This window comes from Entelurus aequoreus, linkage group LG01 (assembly GCF_033978785.1).
Source record: "Entelurus aequoreus isolate RoL-2023_Sb linkage group LG01, RoL_Eaeq_v1.1, whole genome shotgun sequence".
NCBI classification, from domain to species: Eukaryota; Metazoa; Chordata; class Actinopteri; order Syngnathiformes; family Syngnathidae; genus Entelurus; species Entelurus aequoreus.
The window spans coordinates 61,749,054-61,768,774 of record NC_084731.1 but is presented as its reverse complement, the minus strand read 5'-3'; the positions used below and the strand labels follow the sequence as shown (position 1 = coordinate 61,768,774).

Below are 19,721 nucleotides of genomic sequence, written 5' to 3'. Positions count from 1 at the left end.
TAAACTCGATTAACTACGATATAGTGTGACGGTAAACTTGATTAACTACAATATATTGTGTCAGGTAAACTTAATTAATTACGATATATTGTGTCGAGTAAACTTGATTAACTACGACATATTGTGTAGAGTAAACTTGATTAACTACGATATAGTGTGTCAGGTAAACTCAATGAACTACGATATAGTGTGTCTGGTAAACTTAATTAACTACGATATAATGTGTCAGGTAAACATGATTAACTATGATATAGTGTGTCAGGTAAACTCAATTAACTACGATATAGTGTGTCAGGTAAACTTGATTAACTACGATATAGTGTGTCAGGTAAACTCAATTAACTACGATATAGTGTGTCAGGTAAACTTGATTAACTACGATATAGTGTGTCAGGTAAACTTGATTAACTACGATATAGTGTGTCAGGTAAACTCAATTAACTACGATATAGTGTGTCAGGTAAACTTGATTAACTACGATATAGTGTGTCAGGTAAACTTGATTAACTACGATATAGTGTGACGGGTAAACTTGACTAACTATGATATATTGTGTCAGGTAAACTTGATTAACTACGATATATTGTGTCGAGTAAACTTGATTAACTACGACATATTGTGTAGAGTAAACTTGATTAACTACGATATAGGGTGTCAGGTAAACTTGATTAACTATGATATAATGTGTCAGATAAACATGATTAACTACGATATAGTGTGTCTGGTAAACTTGATTAACTATGATATAATGTGTCAGGTAAACATGATTAACTACGATATAGTGTGTCAGGTAAACTCAATTAACTACGATATAGTGTGTCAGGTAAACTTGATTAACTATGATATAGTGTGTCCGGTAAACTTAATTAACTACGATATAGTGTGTCAGGTAAACTTGATTAACTACGATATAGTGTGTCAGGTAAACTTGATTAAATACGATGTTAGGTAAACTTGATTTACTACGATATATTGTGTCAGGTAAACTTGATTAACTACGATATAGTGTGTCAGGTAAACTTGATTAACTACGATATAGTGTGTCAGGTAAAGTCGATTAACTACGATATAGTGTGTCAGGTAAACTCGATTAACTACGATATAGTGTGTCAGGTAAAGTCGATTAACTACGATATAGTGTGTCAGGTAAACTCGATTAACTACGATAGTGTGTCAGGTAAACTCGATTAAATACGATATATTGTGTCAGGTAAACTCGATTAACTACGATATAGTGTGTCAGGTAAACTTGATTAACTACGATATAGTGTGTCAGGTAAACTTGATTAACTACGATATAGTGTGTCAGGTAAACTTGATTAACTACGATAGTGTGTCAGGTAAACTCGATTAACTACGATATAGTGTGTCAGGTAAACTCGATTAACTACGATAGTGTGTCAGGTAAACTCGATTAACTACGATATAGTGTGTCAGGTAAACTTGATTAACTACGATATAGTGTGTCAGGTAAACTTGATTAACTACGATAGTGTGTCAGGTAAACTCGATTAACTACGATATAGTGTGTCAGGTAAACTTGAATAACTACGATATAGTGTGTCAGGTAAACTTGATTAACTACGATATAGTGTGACGGGTAAACTTGATTAACTACAATATATTGTGTCGAGTAAACTTGATTAACTACGACATATTGTGTACAGTAAACTTGATTAACTACGATATAGTGTGTCAGGTAAACTCGATTAACTACGATATAGTGTGTCAGGTAAACTTGATTAACTACGATAGTGTGTCAGGTAAACTCGATTAACTACGATATAGTGTGTCAGGTAAACTTGAATAACTACGATATAGTGTGTCAGGTAAACTTGATTAACTACGATATAGTGTGACGGGTAAACTTGATTAACTACGATATATTGTGTCGAGTAAACTTGATTAACTATGACATATTGTGTAGAGTAAACTTGATTAACTACGATATAGTGTGTCAGGTAAACTCAATGAACTACGATATAGTGTGTCTGGTAAACTTGATTAACTACGATATAATTTGTCAGGTAAACATGATTAACTACGATATAGTGTGTCAGGTAAACTCTATTAACTACGATATAGTGTGTCAGGTAAACTTGATTAACTACGATATAGTGTGTCAGGTAAACTCAATTAACTACGATATAGTGTGTCAGGTAAACTTGATTAACTACGATATAGTGTGTCAGGTAAACTTGATTAACTACGATATAGTGTGACGGGTAAACTTGACTAACTATGATATATTGTGTCAGGTAAACTTGATTAACTACGATATATTGTGTCGAGTAAACTTGATTAACTACGACATATTGTGTAGAGTAAACTTGATTAACTACGATATAGGGTGTCAGGTAAACTTGATTAACTATGATATAATGTGTCAGATAAACATGATTAACTACGATATAGTGTGTCTGGTAAACTTGATTAACTATGATATAATGTGTCAGGTAAACATGATTAACTACGATATAGTGTGTCAGGTAAACTCAATTAACTACGATATAGTGTGTCAGGTAAACTTGATTAACTATGATATAGTGTGTCCGGTAAACTTAATTAACTACGATATAGTGTGTCAGGTAAACTTGATTAACTACGATATAGTGTGTCAGGTAAACTTGATTAAATACGATGTTAGGTAAACTTGATTTACTAAGATATATTGTGTCAGGTAAACTTGATTAACTACGATATAGTGTGTCAGGTAAACTTGATTAACTACGATATAGTGTGTCAAGTAAAGTCGATTAACTACGATATAGTGTGTCAGGTAAACTTGATTAACTACGATATAGTGTGTCAGGTAAAGTCGATTAACTACGATATAGTGTGTCAGGTAAACTCGATTAACTACGATAGTGTGTCAGGTAAACTTGATTAAATACGATATATTGTGTCAGGTAAACTTGATTAACTACGATATAGTGTGTCAGGTAAACTTGATTAACTACGATATAGTGTGTCAGGTAAACTTGATTAACTACGATATAGTGTGTCAGGTAAAGTCGATTAACTACGATATAGTGTGTCAGGTAAACTCGATTAACTACGATATAGTGTGTCAGGTAAACTTGAATAACTACGATATAGTGTGTCAGGTAAACTTGATTAACTACGATATAGTGTGACGGGTAAACTTGATTAACTACAATATATTGTGTCAGGTAAACTTAATTAACTACGATATATTGTGTCGAGTAAACTTGATTAACTACGACATATTGTGTAGAGTAAACTTGATTAACTACGATATAGTGTGTCAGGTAAACTCAATGAACTACGATATAGTGTGTCTGGTAAACTTGATAAACTACGATATAATGTGTCAGGTAAACATGATTAACTACGATATAGTGTGTCAGGTAAACTCAATTAACTACGATATAGTGTGTCAGGTAAACTTGATTAACTACGATATAGTGTGTCAGGTAAACTCAATTAACTACGATATAGTGTGTCAGGTAAACTTGATTAACTACGATATAGTGTGTCAGGTAAACTTGATTAACTACGATATAGTGTGTCAGGTAAACTCAATTAACTACGATATAGTGTGTCAGGTAAACTTGATTAACTACGATATAGTGTGTCAGGTAAACTTGATTAACTATGATATAGTGTGACGGGTAAACTTGACTAACTATGATATATTGTGTCAGGTAAACTTGATTAACTACGATATATTGTGTCGAGTAAACTTGATTAACTACGACATATTGTGTAGAGTAAACTTGATTAACTACGATATAGGCTGTCAGGTAAACTTGATTAACTATGATATAATGTGTCAGATAAACATGATTAACTACGATATAGTGTGTCTGGTAAACTTGATTAACTATGATATAATGTGTCAGGTAAACATGATTAACTACGATATAGTGTGTCAGGTAAACTCAATTAACTACGATATACTGTGTCAGGTAAACTTGATTAACTATGATATAGTGTGTCCGGTAAATTTAATTAACTACGATATATTGTGTCAGGTAAACTTGATTAACTACGATATAGTGTGTCAGGTAAACTTGATTAAATACGATGTTAGGTAAACTTGATTTACTACGATATATTGTGTCAGGTAAACTTGATTAACTACGATATAGTGTGTCAGGTAAACTTGATTAACTATGATATAGTGTTCAAGGTAAGTTTGATTAACTATGATAGTGTGTCAGGTAAACTTGATTAACTACGATATATTGTGTCAGGTAAACTTGATTAACTACGATATAGTGTGTCAGGTAAACTTGACTAACTACGATATAGTGTGTCGGGTAATGTCGATTAACTACGATATAGTGTGTCAGGTAAACTTGATTAACTACGATAGTGTGTCAGGTAAACTCGATTAACTACGATATATTGTGTCAGGTAAACTTGATTAACTACGATATAGTGAAGTGAAGTTAATTACATTTATATAGTGCTTTTTCTCAAGTGACTCAAAGCGCTTTACATTGTGAAACCCAATATCTAAGTTACATTTAAACCAGTGTGGGTGACACTGGGAGCAGGTGGGTAAAGTGTCTTGCCCAAGGACACAACGGCAGTGACTAAGATGGCGGAAGCGGGGATCGAACCTGCAACCCTCAAGTTGCTGGCACGGCCGCTCTACCAACCGAGCTATACCGTCCCTATATATTGTGTCAGGTAAACTTGATTAACTACGATATAGTGTGTCAGGTAAACAGGATTTACTACGATATAGTGTGTCAGGTAAACTTGATTAACTACGATATATTGTGTCAGGTAAACTTGATTAACTGCGATACAATATGTCAGGTAAACATGATTTACTATGATATAGTGTCTCAGGTGAACTTGATTAACTACGATATAGTGTGTCAAGTAAACTCTATTAACTACGATATATTGTGTCAGGTAAACTTGATTAACTACGATATATTGTGTCAGGTAAACTTGATTAACTACGATATAGTGTGTCAGGTAAACTCGATTAACTACGATATATTGTGTCAGGTAAACTTGATTAACTACGATGTCAGGTAAACTTGATTAACTACAATATATTGTGTCAGGTAAACTTGATTAACTGCGATATAATGTGTCAGGTAAACGTGATTTACTATGATATAGTGTCTCTGGTGAACTTGATTAACTACGATATAGTGTGTCAGGTAAACTTGATTAACTACGATATATTGTGTCAGGTAAACTTGATTAACTACGATGTCAGGTAAACTTGATTAACTACGATATATTGTGTCAGGTAAACTTGATTAACTGCGATATAATGTGTCAGGTAAACGTGATTTACTATGATATAGTGTCTCTGGTGAACTTGATTAACTACGAAATAGTGTGTCAGGTAAACTCGATTAACTACGATATATTGTGTCAGGTAAACTTGATTAACTACGATGTCAGGTAAACTTGATTAACTACGATATATTGTGTCAGGTAAACTTGATTAACTGCAATATAATGTGTCAGGTAAACGTGATTTCCTATGATATAGTGTCTAAGGTGAACTTGATTAACTACGATATATTGTGTCAGGTAAACTTGATTAACTGCGATATAATGTGTCAGGTAAACGTGATTTACTATGATATAGTGTCTCAGGTGAACTTGATTAACTACGATATAGTTTGTCAGGTAAACTTGATTAACTACGATATAGTGTGTCAGGTAAACTTGATTAACTACGATATATTGTTCAAGGTAAGTTTGATTAACTATGATAGTGTGTCAGGTAAACTTTATTAACTACGATATAGTGTGTCAGGTAAACTTTATTAACTACGATATAATGTGTCAGGTAAAGTCGATTAACTACGATATAGTGTGTCAGGTAAACTTGATTAACTACGATAGTGTGTCAGGTAAACTTGATTAACTACGATATAGTGTGTCAGGTAAACTTGATTAACTACGATATAGTGTGTCAGGTAAAGTCGATTAACTACGATATAGTGTGTCAGATAAACTTGATTAACTACGATAGTGTGTCAGGTAAACTCGATTAACTATGATATAGTGTGTCCGGTAAACTTAATTAACTACGATATAGTGTGTCAGGTAAACTTGATTAACTACGATATAGTGTGTCAGGTAAACTTGATTAAATACGATGTTAGGTAAACTTGATTTACTACGATATATTGTGTCAGGTAAACTTGATTAACTACGATATAGTGTGTCAGGTAAACTTGATTAACTACGATATAGTGTGTCAGGTAAAGTCGATTAACTACGATATAGTGTCAGGTAAACTTGATTAACTACGATATAGTGTGCCAGGTAAAGTCGATTAACTACGATATAGTGTGTCAGGTAAACTCGATTAACTACGATAGTGTGTCAGGTAAACTTGATTAAATACGATATATTGTGTCAGGTAAACTTGATTAACTACGATATAATGTGTCAGGTAAACTTGATTAACTACGATATAGTGTGTCAGGTAAACTTGATTAACTACGATATAGTGTGTCAGGTAAAGTCGATTAACTACGATATAGTGTGTCAGGTAAACTCGATTAACTACGATAGTGTGTCAGGTAAACTCGATTAACTACGATATAGTGTGTCAGGTAAACTTGAATAACTACGATATAGTGTGTCAGGTAAACTTGATTAACTACGATATAGTGTGACGGGTAAACTTGATTAACTACAATATATTGTGTCAGGTAAACTTAATTAACTACGATATATTGTGTCGAGTAAACTTGATTAACTACGACATATTGTGTAGAGTAAACTTGATTAACTACGATACAGTGTGTCAGGTAAACTCAATGAACTACGATATAGTGTGTCTGGTAAACTTGATAAACTACGATATAATGTGTCAGGTAAACATGATTAACTACGATATAGTGTGTCAGGTAAACTCAATTAACTACGATATAGTGTGTCAGGTAAACTTGATTAACTACGATATAGTGTGTCAGGTAAACTCAATTAACTACGATATAGTGTGTCAGGTAAACTTGATTAACTACGATATAGTGTGTCAGGTAAACTTGATTAACTACGATATAGTGTGTCAGGTAAACTCAATTAACTACGATATAGTGTGTCAGGTAAACTTGATTAACTACGATATAGTGTGTCAGGTAAACTTGATTAACTACGATATAGTGTGACGGGTAAACTTGACTAACTATGATATATTGTGTCAGGTAAAGTTGATTAACTACGATATATTGTGTCGAGTAAACTTGATTAACTACGACATATTGTGTAGAGTAAACTTGATTAACTACGATATAGGCTGTCAGGTAAACTTGATTAACTATGATATCATGTGTCAGATAAACATGATTAACTACGATATAGTGTGTCTGGTAAACTTGATTAACTATGATATAATGTGTCAGGTAAACATGATTAACTACGATATAGTGTGTCAGGTAAACTCAATTAACTACGATATACTGTGTCAGGTAAACTTGATTAACTATGATATAGTGTGTCCGGTAAATTTAATTAACTACGATATAGTGTGTCAGGTAAACTTGATTAACTACGATATAGTGTGTCAGGTAAACTTGATTAAATACGATGTTAGGTAAACTTGATTTACTACGATATATTGTGTCAGGTAAACTTGATTAACTACGATATAGTGTGTCAGGTAAACTTGATTAACTATGATATAGTGTTCAAGGTAAGTTTGATTAACTATGATAGTGTGTCAGGTAAACTTGATTAACTACGATATATTGTGTCAGGTAAACTTGATTAACTACGATATAGTGTGTCAGGTAAACTTGACTAACTACGATATAGTGTGTCGGGTAATGTCGATTAACTACGATATAGTGTGTCAGGTAAACTTGATTAACTATGATAGTGTGTCAGGTAAACTCGATTAACTACGATATATTGTGTCAGGTAAACTTGATTAACTACGATATAGTGAAGTGAAGTTAATTACATTTATATAGCGCTTTTTCTCAAGTGACTCAAAGCGCTTTACATTGTGAAACCCAATATCTAAGTTACATTTAAACCAGTGTGGGTGACACTGGGAGCAGGTGGGTAAAGTGTCTTGCCCAAGGACACAACGGCAGTGACTAGGATGGCGGAAGCGGGGATCGAACCTGCAACCCTCAAGTTGCTGGCACGGCCGCTCTACCAACCGAGCTATACCGTCCCTATATATTGTGTCAGGTAAACTTGATTAACTACGATATAGTGTGTCAGGTAAACAGGATTTACTACGATATAGTGTGTCAGGTAAACTTGATTAACTACGATATATTGTGTCAGGTAAACTTGATTAACTGCGATACAATATGTCAGGTAAACATGATTTACTATGATATAGTGTCTCAGGTGAACTTGATTAACTACGATATAGTGTGTCAGGTAAACTCTATTAACTACGATATATTGTGTCAGGTAAACTTGATTAACTACGATATATTGTGTCAGGTAAACTTGATTAACTACGATATAGTGTGTCAGGTAAACTCGATTAACTACGATATATTGTGTCAGGTAAACTTGATTAACTACGATGTCAGGTAAACTTGATTAACTACAATATATTGTGTCAGGTAAACTTGATTAACTGCGATATAATGTGTCAGGTAAACGTGATTTACTATGATACAGTGTCTCTGGTGAACTTGATTAACTACGATATAGTGTGTCAGGTAAACTTGATTAACTACGATATATTGTGTCAGGTAAACTTGATTAACTACGATGTCAGGTAAACTTGATTAACTACGATATATTGTGTCAGGTAAACTTGATTAACTGCGATATAATGTGTCAGGTAAACGTGATTTACTATGATATAGTGTCTCTGGTGAACTTGATTAACTACGAAATAGTGTGTCAGGTAAACTCGATTAACTACGATATATTGTGTCAGGTAAACTTGATTAACTACGATGTCAGGTAAACTTGATTAACTACGATATATTGTGTCAGGTAAACTTGATTAACTGCAATATAATGTGTCAGGTAAACGTGATTTCCTATGATATAGTGTCTAAGGTGAACTTGATTAACTACGATATATTGTGTCAGGTAAACTTGATTAACTGCGATATAATGTGTCAGGTAAACGTGATTTACTATGATATAGTGTCTCAGGTGAACTTGATTAACTACGATATAGTTTGTCAGGTAAACTTGATTAACTACGATATAGTGTGTCAGGTAAACTTGATTAACTACGATATATTGTTCAAGGTAAGTTTGATTAACTATGATAGTGTGTCAGGTAAACTTTATTAACTACGATATAGTGTGTCAGGTAAACTTTATTAACTACGATATAATGTGTCAGGTAAAGTCGATTAACTACGATATAGTGTGTCAGGTAAACTTGATTAACTACGATAGTGTGTCAGGTAAACTTGATTAACTACGATATAGTGTGTCAGGTAAACTTGATTAACTACGATATAGTGTGTCAGGTAAAGTCGATTAACTACGATATAGTGTGTCAGATAAACTTGATTAACTACGATAGTGTGTCAGGTAAACTCGATTAACTATGATATAGTGTGTCCGGTAAACTTAATTAACTACGATATAGTGTGTCAGGTAAACTTGATTAACTACGATATAGTGTGTCAGGTAAACTTGATTAAATACGATGTTAGGTAAACTTGATTTACTACGATATATTGTGTCAGGTAAACTTGATTAACTACGATATAGTGTGTCAGGTAAACTTGATTAACTACGATATAGTGTGTCAGGTAAAGTCGATTAACTACGATATAGTGTCAGGTAAACTTGATTAACTACGATATAGTGTGCCAGGTAAAGTCGATTAACTACGATATAGTGTGTCAGGTAAACTCGATTAACTACGATAGTGTGTCAGGTAAACTTGATTAAATACGATATATTGTGTCAGGTAAACTTGATTAACTACGATATAATGTGTCAGGTAAACTTGATTAACTACGATATAGTGTGTCAGGTAAACTTGATTAACTACGATATAGTGTGTCAGGTAAAGTCGATTAACTACGATATAGTGTGTCAGGTAAACTCGATTAACTACGATAGTGTGTCAGGTAAACTCGATTAACTACGATATAGTGTGTCAGGTAAACTTGAATAACTACGATATAGTGTGTCAGGTAAACTTGATTAACTACGATATAGTGTGACGGGTAAACTTGATTAACTACAATATATTGTGTCAGGTAAACTTAATTAACTACGATATATTGTGTCGAGTAAACTTGATTAACTACGACATATTGTGTAGAGTAAACTTGATTAACTACGATACAGTGTGTCAGGTAAACTCAATGAACTACGATATAGTGTGTCTGGTAAACTTGATAAACTACGATATAATGTGTCAGGTAAACATGATTAACTACGATATAGTGTGTCAGGTAAACTCAATTAACTACGATATAGTGTGTCAGGTAAACTTGATTAACTACGATATAGTGTGTCAGGTAAACTCAATTAACTACGATATAGTGTGTCAGGTAAACTTGATTAACTACGATATAGTGTGTCAGGTAAACTTGATTAACTACGATATAGTGTGTCAGGTAAACTCAATTAACTACGATATAGTGTGTCAGGTAAACTTGATTAACTACGATATAGTGTGTCAGGTAAACTTGATTAACTACGATATAGTGTGACGGGTAAACTTGACTAACTATGATATATTGTGTCAGGTAAAGTTGATTAACTACGATATATTGTGTCGAGTAAACTTGATTAACTACGACATATTGTGTAGAGTAAACTTGATTAACTACGATATAGGCTGTCAGGTAAACTTGATTAACTATGATATCATGTGTCAGATAAACATGATTAACTACGATATAGTGTGTCTGGTAAACTTGATTAACTATGATATAATGTGTCAGGTAAACATGATTAACTACGATATAGTGTGTCAGGTAAACTCAATTAACTACGATATACTGTGTCAGGTAAACTTGATTAACTATGATATAGTGTGTCCGGTAAATTTAATTAACTACGATATAGTGTGTCAGGTAAACTTGATTAACTACGATATAGTGTGTCAGGTAAACTTGATTAAATACGATGTTAGGTAAACTTGATTTACTACGATATATTGTGTCAGGTAAACTTGATTAACTACGATATAGTGTGTCAGGTAAACTTGATTAACTATGATATAGTGTTCAAGGTAAGTTTGATTAACTATGATAGTGTGTCAGGTAAACTTGATTAACTACGATATATTGTGTCAGGTAAACTTGATTAACTACGATATAGTGTGTCAGGTAAACTTGACTAACTACGATATAGTGTGTCGGGTAATGTCGATTAACTACGATATAGTGTGTCAGGTAAACTTGATTAACTACGATAGTGTGTCAGGTAAACTCGATTAACTACGATATATTGTGTCAGGTAAACTTGATTAACTACGATATAGTGAAGTGAAGTTAATTACATTTATATAGCGCTTTTTCTCAAGTGACTCAAAGCGCTTTACATTGTGAAACCCAATATCTAAGTTACATTTAAACCAGTGTGGGTGACACTGGGAGCAGGTGGGTAAAGTGTCTTGCCCAAGGACACAACGGCAGTGACTAGGATGGCGGAAGCGGGGATCGAACCTGCAACCCTCAAGTTGCTGGCACGGCCGCTCTACCAACCGAGCTATACCGTCCCTATATATTGTGTCAGGTAAACTTGATTAACTACGATATAGTGTGTCAGGTAAACAGGATTTACTACGATATAGTGTGTCAGGTAAACTTGATTAACTACGATATATTGTGTCAGGTAAACTTGATTAACTGCGATACAATATGTCAGGTAAACATGATTTACTATGATATAGTGTCTCAGGTGAACTTGATTAACTACGATATAGTGTGTCAGGTAAACTCTATTAACTACGATATATTGTGTCAGGTAAACTTGATTAACTACGATATATTGTGTCAGGTAAACTTGATTAACTACGATATAGTGTGTCAGGTAAACTCGATTAACTACGATATATTGTGTCAGGTAAACTTGATTAACTACGATGTCAGGTAAACTTGATTAACTACAATATATTGTGTCAGGTAAACTTGATTAACTGCGATATAATGTGTCAGGTAAACGTGATTTACTATGATACAGTGTCTCTGGTGAACTTGATTAACTACGATATAGTGTGTCAGGTAAACTTGATTAACTACGATATATTGTGTCAGGTAAACTTGATTAACTACGATGTCAGGTAAACTTGATTAACTACGATATATTGTGTCAGGTAAACTTGATTAACTGCGATATAATGTGTCAGGTAAACGTGATTTACTATGATATAGTGTCTCTGGTGAACTTGATTAACTACGAAATAGTGTGTCAGGTAAACTCGATTAACTACGATATATTGTGTCAGGTAAACTTGATTAACTACGATGTCAGGTAAACTTGATTAACTACGATATATTGTGTCAGGTAAACTTGATTAACTGCAATATAATGTGTCAGGTAAACGTGATTTCCTATGATATAGTGTCTAAGGTGAACTTGATTAACTACGATATATTGTGTCAGCTAAACTTGATTAACTGCGATATAATGTGTCAGGTAAACGTGATTTACTATGATATAGTGTCTCAGGTGAACTTGATTAACTACGATATAGTTTGTCAGGTAAACTTGATTAACTATGATATAGTGTGTCAGGTAAACTTGATTAACTACGATATATTGTTCAAGGTAAGTTTGATTAACTATGATAGTGTGTCAGGTAAACTTGATTAACTACGATATAGTGTGTCAGGTAAACTTTATTAACTACGATATAATGTGTCAGGTAAAGTCGATTAACTACGATATAGTGTGTCAGGTAAACTTGATTAACTACGATAGTGTGTCAGGTAAACTTGATTAACTACGATATAGTGTGTCAGGTAAACTTGATTAACTACGATATAGTGTGTCAGGTAAAGTCGATTAACTACGATATAGTGTGTCAGATAAACTTGATTAACTACGATAGTGTGTCAGGTAAACTTGATTAACTACTATATAGTGTGTCAGGTAAAGTCGATTAACTACGATATAGTGTGTCAGGTAAACTCGATTAACTACGATAGTGTGTTAGGTAAATTCGATTAACTACGTTATATAGTGTCAGGTAAACTTGATTAACTACGATGTATTGTGTCAGGTAAACTTGATTAACTACGATATATATTGTGTCAGGTAAACTTGATTAACTGCGATATAATGTGTCAGGTAAACGTGATTTACTATGATATAGTGTCTCAGGTGAACTTGATTAACTACGATATAGTTTGTCAGGTAAACTTGATTAACTACGATATAGTGTGTCAGGTAAACTTGATTAAATACGATGTTAGGTAAACTTGATTTACTACGATATATTATGTCAGTTAAACTTGATTAACTATGATATAGTGTGTCAGGTAAACTTGATTAACTATTATATAGTGTTCAAGGTAAGTTTGATTAACTATGATAGTGTGTCAGGTTAACTTGATTAACTACGATATATTGTGTCAGGTAAACTTGATTAACTACGATATAGTGTGTCAGGTAAACTTGATTAACTACGACATAGTGTGTCAGGTAAAGTCGATTAACTATGATATAGTGTGTCAGGTAAACTTGATTAACTACGATAGTGTGTCAGGTAAACTCAATTAACTACGATATATTGTGTCAGGTAAACTTGATTAACTACGATATATTGTGTCAGGTAAACTTGATTAACTACGATATAGTGTGTCAGGTAAACAGGATTTACTATGATATAGTGTGTCAGGTAAACTTGATTAACTACGATATATTGTGTCAGGTAAACTTGATTAACTGCGATATAATATTTCAGGTAAACATGATTTACTATGATATAGTGTCTCAGGTAAACTCGATTAACTACGATATATTGTGTCAGGTAAACTTCATTAACTACGATATATTGTGTCAGGTAAACTTGATTCACTACGATATAGTGTGTCAGGTAAACTCGATTAACTACGATATATTGTGTCAGATAAACTTGATTAACTACGATGTCAGGTAAACTTGATTAACTACAATATATTGTGTCAGGTAAACTTGATTAACTGCGATATAATGTGTCAGGTAAACGTGATTTACTATGATATAGTGTCTCTGGTGAACTTGATTAACTACGATATAGTGTGTCAGGTAAACTTGATTAACTACGATATATTGTGTCAGGTAAACTTGATTAACTACGATGTCAGGTAAACTTGATTAACTACTATATATTGTGTCAGGTAAACTTGATTAACTGTGATATAATGTGTCAGGTAAACGTGATTTACTATGATATAGTGTCTCTGGTGAACTTGATTCACTACGAAATAGTGTGTCAGGTAAATTCGATTAACTACGATATATTGTGTCAGGTAAACTTGATTAACTACGATGTCAGGTAAACTTGATTAACTACGATATATTGTGTCAGGTAAACTTGATTAACTGCGATATAATGTGTCAGGTAAACGTGATTTACTATGATATAGTGTCTCAGGTGAACTTGATTAACTACGATATATTGTGTCAGGTAAACTTGATTAACTGCGATATAATGTGTCAGGTAAACGTGATTTACTATGATATTGTGTCTCAGGTGAACTTGATTAACTACGATATAGTTTGTCAGGTAAACTTTATTAACTACGATATAGTGTGTCAGGTAAACTGGATTAACTACGATATATTGTGTCAGGTAAACTTGATTAACTACGATATAGTGTGTCAGGTAAACTTGATTAACTACGATATAGTGTGTCAGGTAAACTGGATTAACTACGATATATTGTTCAAGGTAAGTTTGATTAACTATGATAGTGTGTCAGGTAAACTTGATTAACTACGATATAGTGTGTCAGGTATACTTTATTAACTACAATATAATGTGTCAGGTAAAGTCGATTAACTACGATATAGTGTGTCAGGTAAACTTGATTAACTACGATAGTGTGTCAGGTAAACTTGATTAACTACGATATAGTGTGTCAGGTAAACTTGATTAACTACGATATAGTGTGTCAGGTAAACTTGATTAACTACGATATAGTGTGTCAGGTAAAGTCGATTAACTACAATATAGTGTGTCAGGTAAACTTGATTAACTACGATAGTGTGTCAGGTAGACTCGATTAACTACGATATATTGTGTCAGGTAAACTTGATTAACTACGATATAGTGTGTCAGGTAAACTTGATTAACTACGATATAGTGTGTCAGGTAAACTTGATTAACTACTATATAGTGTGTCAGGTAAAGTCGATTAACTACGATATAGTGTGTCAGGTAAACTCGATTAACTACGATAATGTGTTAGGTAAACTCGATTAACTACGTTATATAGTGTCAGGTAAACTTGATTAACTATGATATATTGTGTCAGGTAAACTTGATTAACTACGATATAGTGTGTCGGGTTAACAAGATTTACTACGATATAGTGTGTCAGGTAAACTTGATTAAGTACGATTTATTGTGTCGGGTAAACTTGATTAACTACGATATATATTGTGTCAGGTAAACTTGATTAACTACGATATAATGTGTCAGGTAAACGTGATTTACTATGATATAGTGTCTCAGGTGAACTTGATTAACTACGATATAGTGTGTCAGGTAAACTTGATTAAATACAATGTTAGGTAAACTTGATTTACTACGATATATTGTGTCAGGTAAACTTGATTAACTATGATATAGTGTGTCAGGTAAACTTGATTAACTATGATATAGTGTTCAAGGTAAGTTTGATTAACTATGATAGTGTGTCAGGTAAACTTGATTAACTATGATATAGTGTGTCAGGTAAACTTGATTAACTATGATATAGTGTTCAAGGTAAGTTTGATTAACTATGATAGTGTGTCAGGTAAACTTGATTAACTACGATATATTGTGTCAGGTAAACTTGATTAACTACGATATAGTGTGTCAGGTAAACTTGATTAACTACGATATAGTGTGTCAGGTAAAGTCGATTAACTACGATATAGTGTGTCAGGTAAACTTGATTAACTGTGATATAGTGTTCAAGGTAAGTTTGATTAACTATGATAGTGTGTCAGGTAAACTTGATTAACTACGATATATTGTGTCAGGTAAACTTGATTAACTACGATATAGTGTGTCAGGTAAACTTGATTAACTACGATATATTGTGTCAGGTAAACTTGATTAACTACGATATAGTGTGTCAGGTAAACAGGATTTACTACGATATAGTGTGTCAGGTAAACTTGATTAACTACGATATATTGTGTCAGGTAAACTTGATTAACTGCGATATAATATGTCAGGTAAACATGATTTACTATGATATAGTGTCTCAGGTGAACTTGATTAACTACGATATAGTGTGTCAGGTAAACTCGATTAACTACGATATATTGTGTCAGGTAAACTTGATTAACTACGATATAGTGTGTCAGGTAAACAGGATTTACTACGATATAGTGTGTCAGGTAAACTTGATTAACTACGATATATTGTGTCACGTAAACTTGATTAACTGCGATATAATATGTTAGGTAAACGTGATTTACTATGATATAGTGTGTCAGTTAAACAGGATTTACTACGATATAGTGTGTCAGGTAAACTTGATTAACTACGATATATTGTGTCAGGTAAACTTGATTAACTGCGATAGAATATGTCAGGTAAATGTGATTTACTATGATATAGTGTCTCAGGTGAACTTGATTAACTACGATATAGTGTGTCAGGTAAACTCGATTAACTACGATATAGTGTGTCAGGTAAACTCGATTAACTACGATATAGTGTGTCAGGTAAACTTGATTAACTACGATATAGTGTGTCAGGTAAACTTGATTAACTACGATATAGTGTGTCAGGTAAACAGGATTTACTACGATATAGTGTGTCAGGTAAACTCGATTAACTACGATACAATGTGTCAGGTAAACATGATTTACTATGATATAGTGTCTCAGGTGAACTTGATTAACTACGATATAGTGTGTCAGGTAAACTCGATTAACTACGATATATTGTGTCAGGTAAACTTGATTAACTACGATATAGTGTGTCAGGTAAACAGGATTTACTACGATATAGTGTGTCAGGTAAACTTGATTAACTACGATATATTGTGTCACGTAAACTTGATTAACTGCGATATAATATGTTAGGTAAACGTGATTTACTATGATATAGTGTGTCAGTTAAACAGGATTTACTACGATATAGTGTGTCAGGTAAACTTGATTAACTACGATATATTGTGTCAGTTAAACTTGATTAACTGCGATAGAATATGTCAGGTAAATGTGATTTACTATGATATAGTGTCTCAGGTGAACTTGATTAACTACGATATAGTGTGTCAGGTAAACCCGATTAACTACGATATAGTGTGTCAGGTAAACTCGATTAACTACGATATAGTGTGTCAGGTAAACTTGATTAACTACGATATAGTGTGTCAGGTAAACTTGATTAACTACGATATAGTGTGTCAGGTAAACAGGATTTACTACGATATAGTGTGTCAGGTGAACTCGATTAACTGCGATATAGTGTGTCACGTTTAAAAAATGTCGATACCAGTACCAATACCATTACCTTTAAAACAATACCGATACCAACTGAGTACTTCATTTGATAATAATCATGTGAAAAGAATGCAATGTGTTGCGTAATTTTCATTACTCATCCCCATTCAAGATTTTTACACGAATACATTTTGAAAGTGCTCAAATATTTATTAAATAAATGTACAAACATGTACAACAAAGTATTGTTTCGGCTGTGCAATTAGCGCGCAAGCTAAGCTAGCGTTAGCTCACATGCCTATGACATGCCCAAAACAATTTACTTGACAATACATGTTTTATGTATGTATGTATGGCCAATTTTTTTTTTAACCCAATGCGGCCCCCTGGACAAAAATTTTGGCGACCCCTGCTATAGAGCACAAAATGTCCGATGCATCTGTGAAGTGATCATGGTTTACAACAAGAAGCTCACTGGTTTTGCAATGAGCATTTTGTCGGAAACACATTATTGTGCCTCATGCTCTCGGTGACTTCATGATCATCGTCACTCTCTTTAAATACATGGCAACAATGCAAGCTGTAACATATGCAGTCAAAACCAAACGGTTATTAGATTAAATATATATTCTACAGAAAGAATCTTAATGTTTGTGCATGAATGCAACATAATATTGCAGAAGGAGGAAAAGATTAAGTAAATGCTACTCATGTGTATTTTTTTTGTGGCCAACAGATGTCACTGATGAGTCATCGATGCGACATTGACCTGTGAGTGCACTTTAAGTACACTATTTTCTACAGCCACATAGCAACTTTGTCAAAAATCAGCCCCTAAACTGAATGCAACAATAGTGACTCTGAGATCACTAAATAGATTAGAAAGACATTTCTAATCTATTTCCATAGTTGGGCAAATATTTTGACTCGGGGGGCCACATTGAGAGAAAAAAAATGTGTCTGGGGGGCCAATGTGTATGTGTGTATGAATTATAAATTCAGATTCAGCTGTAAAAATCTGCTCTATAGTATGTATGTTTGGGTCCCTTTTTTTCAGGAACACTAATTCTAAAAGTCACAATGTCCGATAGAATTCTAAAAACATTATGACAGACCACCTCGGTAAAAAATGGAATGGAATTTAAAAAATTTTTACTGAATGGGACACCCAAAATATACATGACAATAAAGAAAGTGGGATTTAAAATTTTAGCTATGAACAATAAAACACTGAATATTAACAACATATGAACATCGCAAAAATGTAACAAATAGCAACATATGAATGCAAAGTGTAGTAAACACCCACAATATGATATATTATCACTTTTATGCAGAAATTACTTGTAAAAATCTGCTTCCGCATCTGTTCCTGACGCACCCGTTTCGGGCTGGCTGCTCTGAAAACAAACCCTGCCCACTCTGCTTTGTTCCTGGTCTGAGCTGCTGTGACGTAGATTACCCTAATAACGCCTATAACACCCAAAAGTGCAGATTTCAGCCATTGAAATACTTTCTACAGTTCAAGACTTACGGTCATTTAAAAATACCACTGCACGTCATAATGGCGGCGACAGTTTTGATGTTAAAGGTCTAAAAAAAGTACGTAGAACGTCCGGTGGACCGGATTTAAAATTTTAATGGACCGCATGTGGCCCGCGGGCCGTACTTTTGCCCAGGTCTGTCCTAAACCATCCCCTCTGAATGTAAATGTCAACATTTTGGTTAACTTATCGGAGTTGTATACATCATTTAACAAATACATGTGGACACATGTTGTATTGCATTAAGATCAAACTGTGTATTAGAGGTAAATCAGTGCATCATATGTGTTTGTTTACTTCTGAGGACCATTTGCAGTTTTTATTGGCCTGTAGCATGCAAAAAGAACCATAAACAAAAACATTTGGGGGGAAAAACTGAAATGTGAATATTAACTAGATGAAGCAATTCCTCAAGGAATTGCGTGTGAATGCTCCAATGCTAAAGTTGAACTGAAATGTTGATTGAATGTAAGAATAGTTTGAATGTTGGAATGGTTTGAATGTTGAAGAGTTTACATTTCCAGGAAATCCGGAATTGGGTTTGGAACTTGGTAAAGTGTTAGTTTGAATGTCCAGGATGGGTGCAATGTGTTGATGTTGGAATGGTTTGAATAGGTTGAACAATGTGAAAGGAGTCATCGCACTAAAAAAGCTTGGAAATAA

At 33.6% G+C, this 19,721-nt stretch overlaps 1 protein-coding gene across 3 annotated transcripts in view; it reads left to right on the top strand.

Moving 5' to 3' along the window:
- The window catches only part of gdf11 (growth differentiation factor 11), a 166,723-nt gene that overhangs the window by 6,626 nt on the left and 140,376 nt on the right, over nt 1-19,721 (top strand). The window contains exon 2 of one of the 3 annotated variants that reach the window (XM_062055715.1): nt 18,251-18,285. The exons of the other annotated variants lie outside the window; for them this stretch is intronic. The gene's annotated coding sequence lies outside the window, so the exon portion shown is untranslated. The remainder of the gene's footprint in view (nt 1-18,250; nt 18,286-19,721) is intronic. 3 annotated transcript variants of the gene reach the window in all.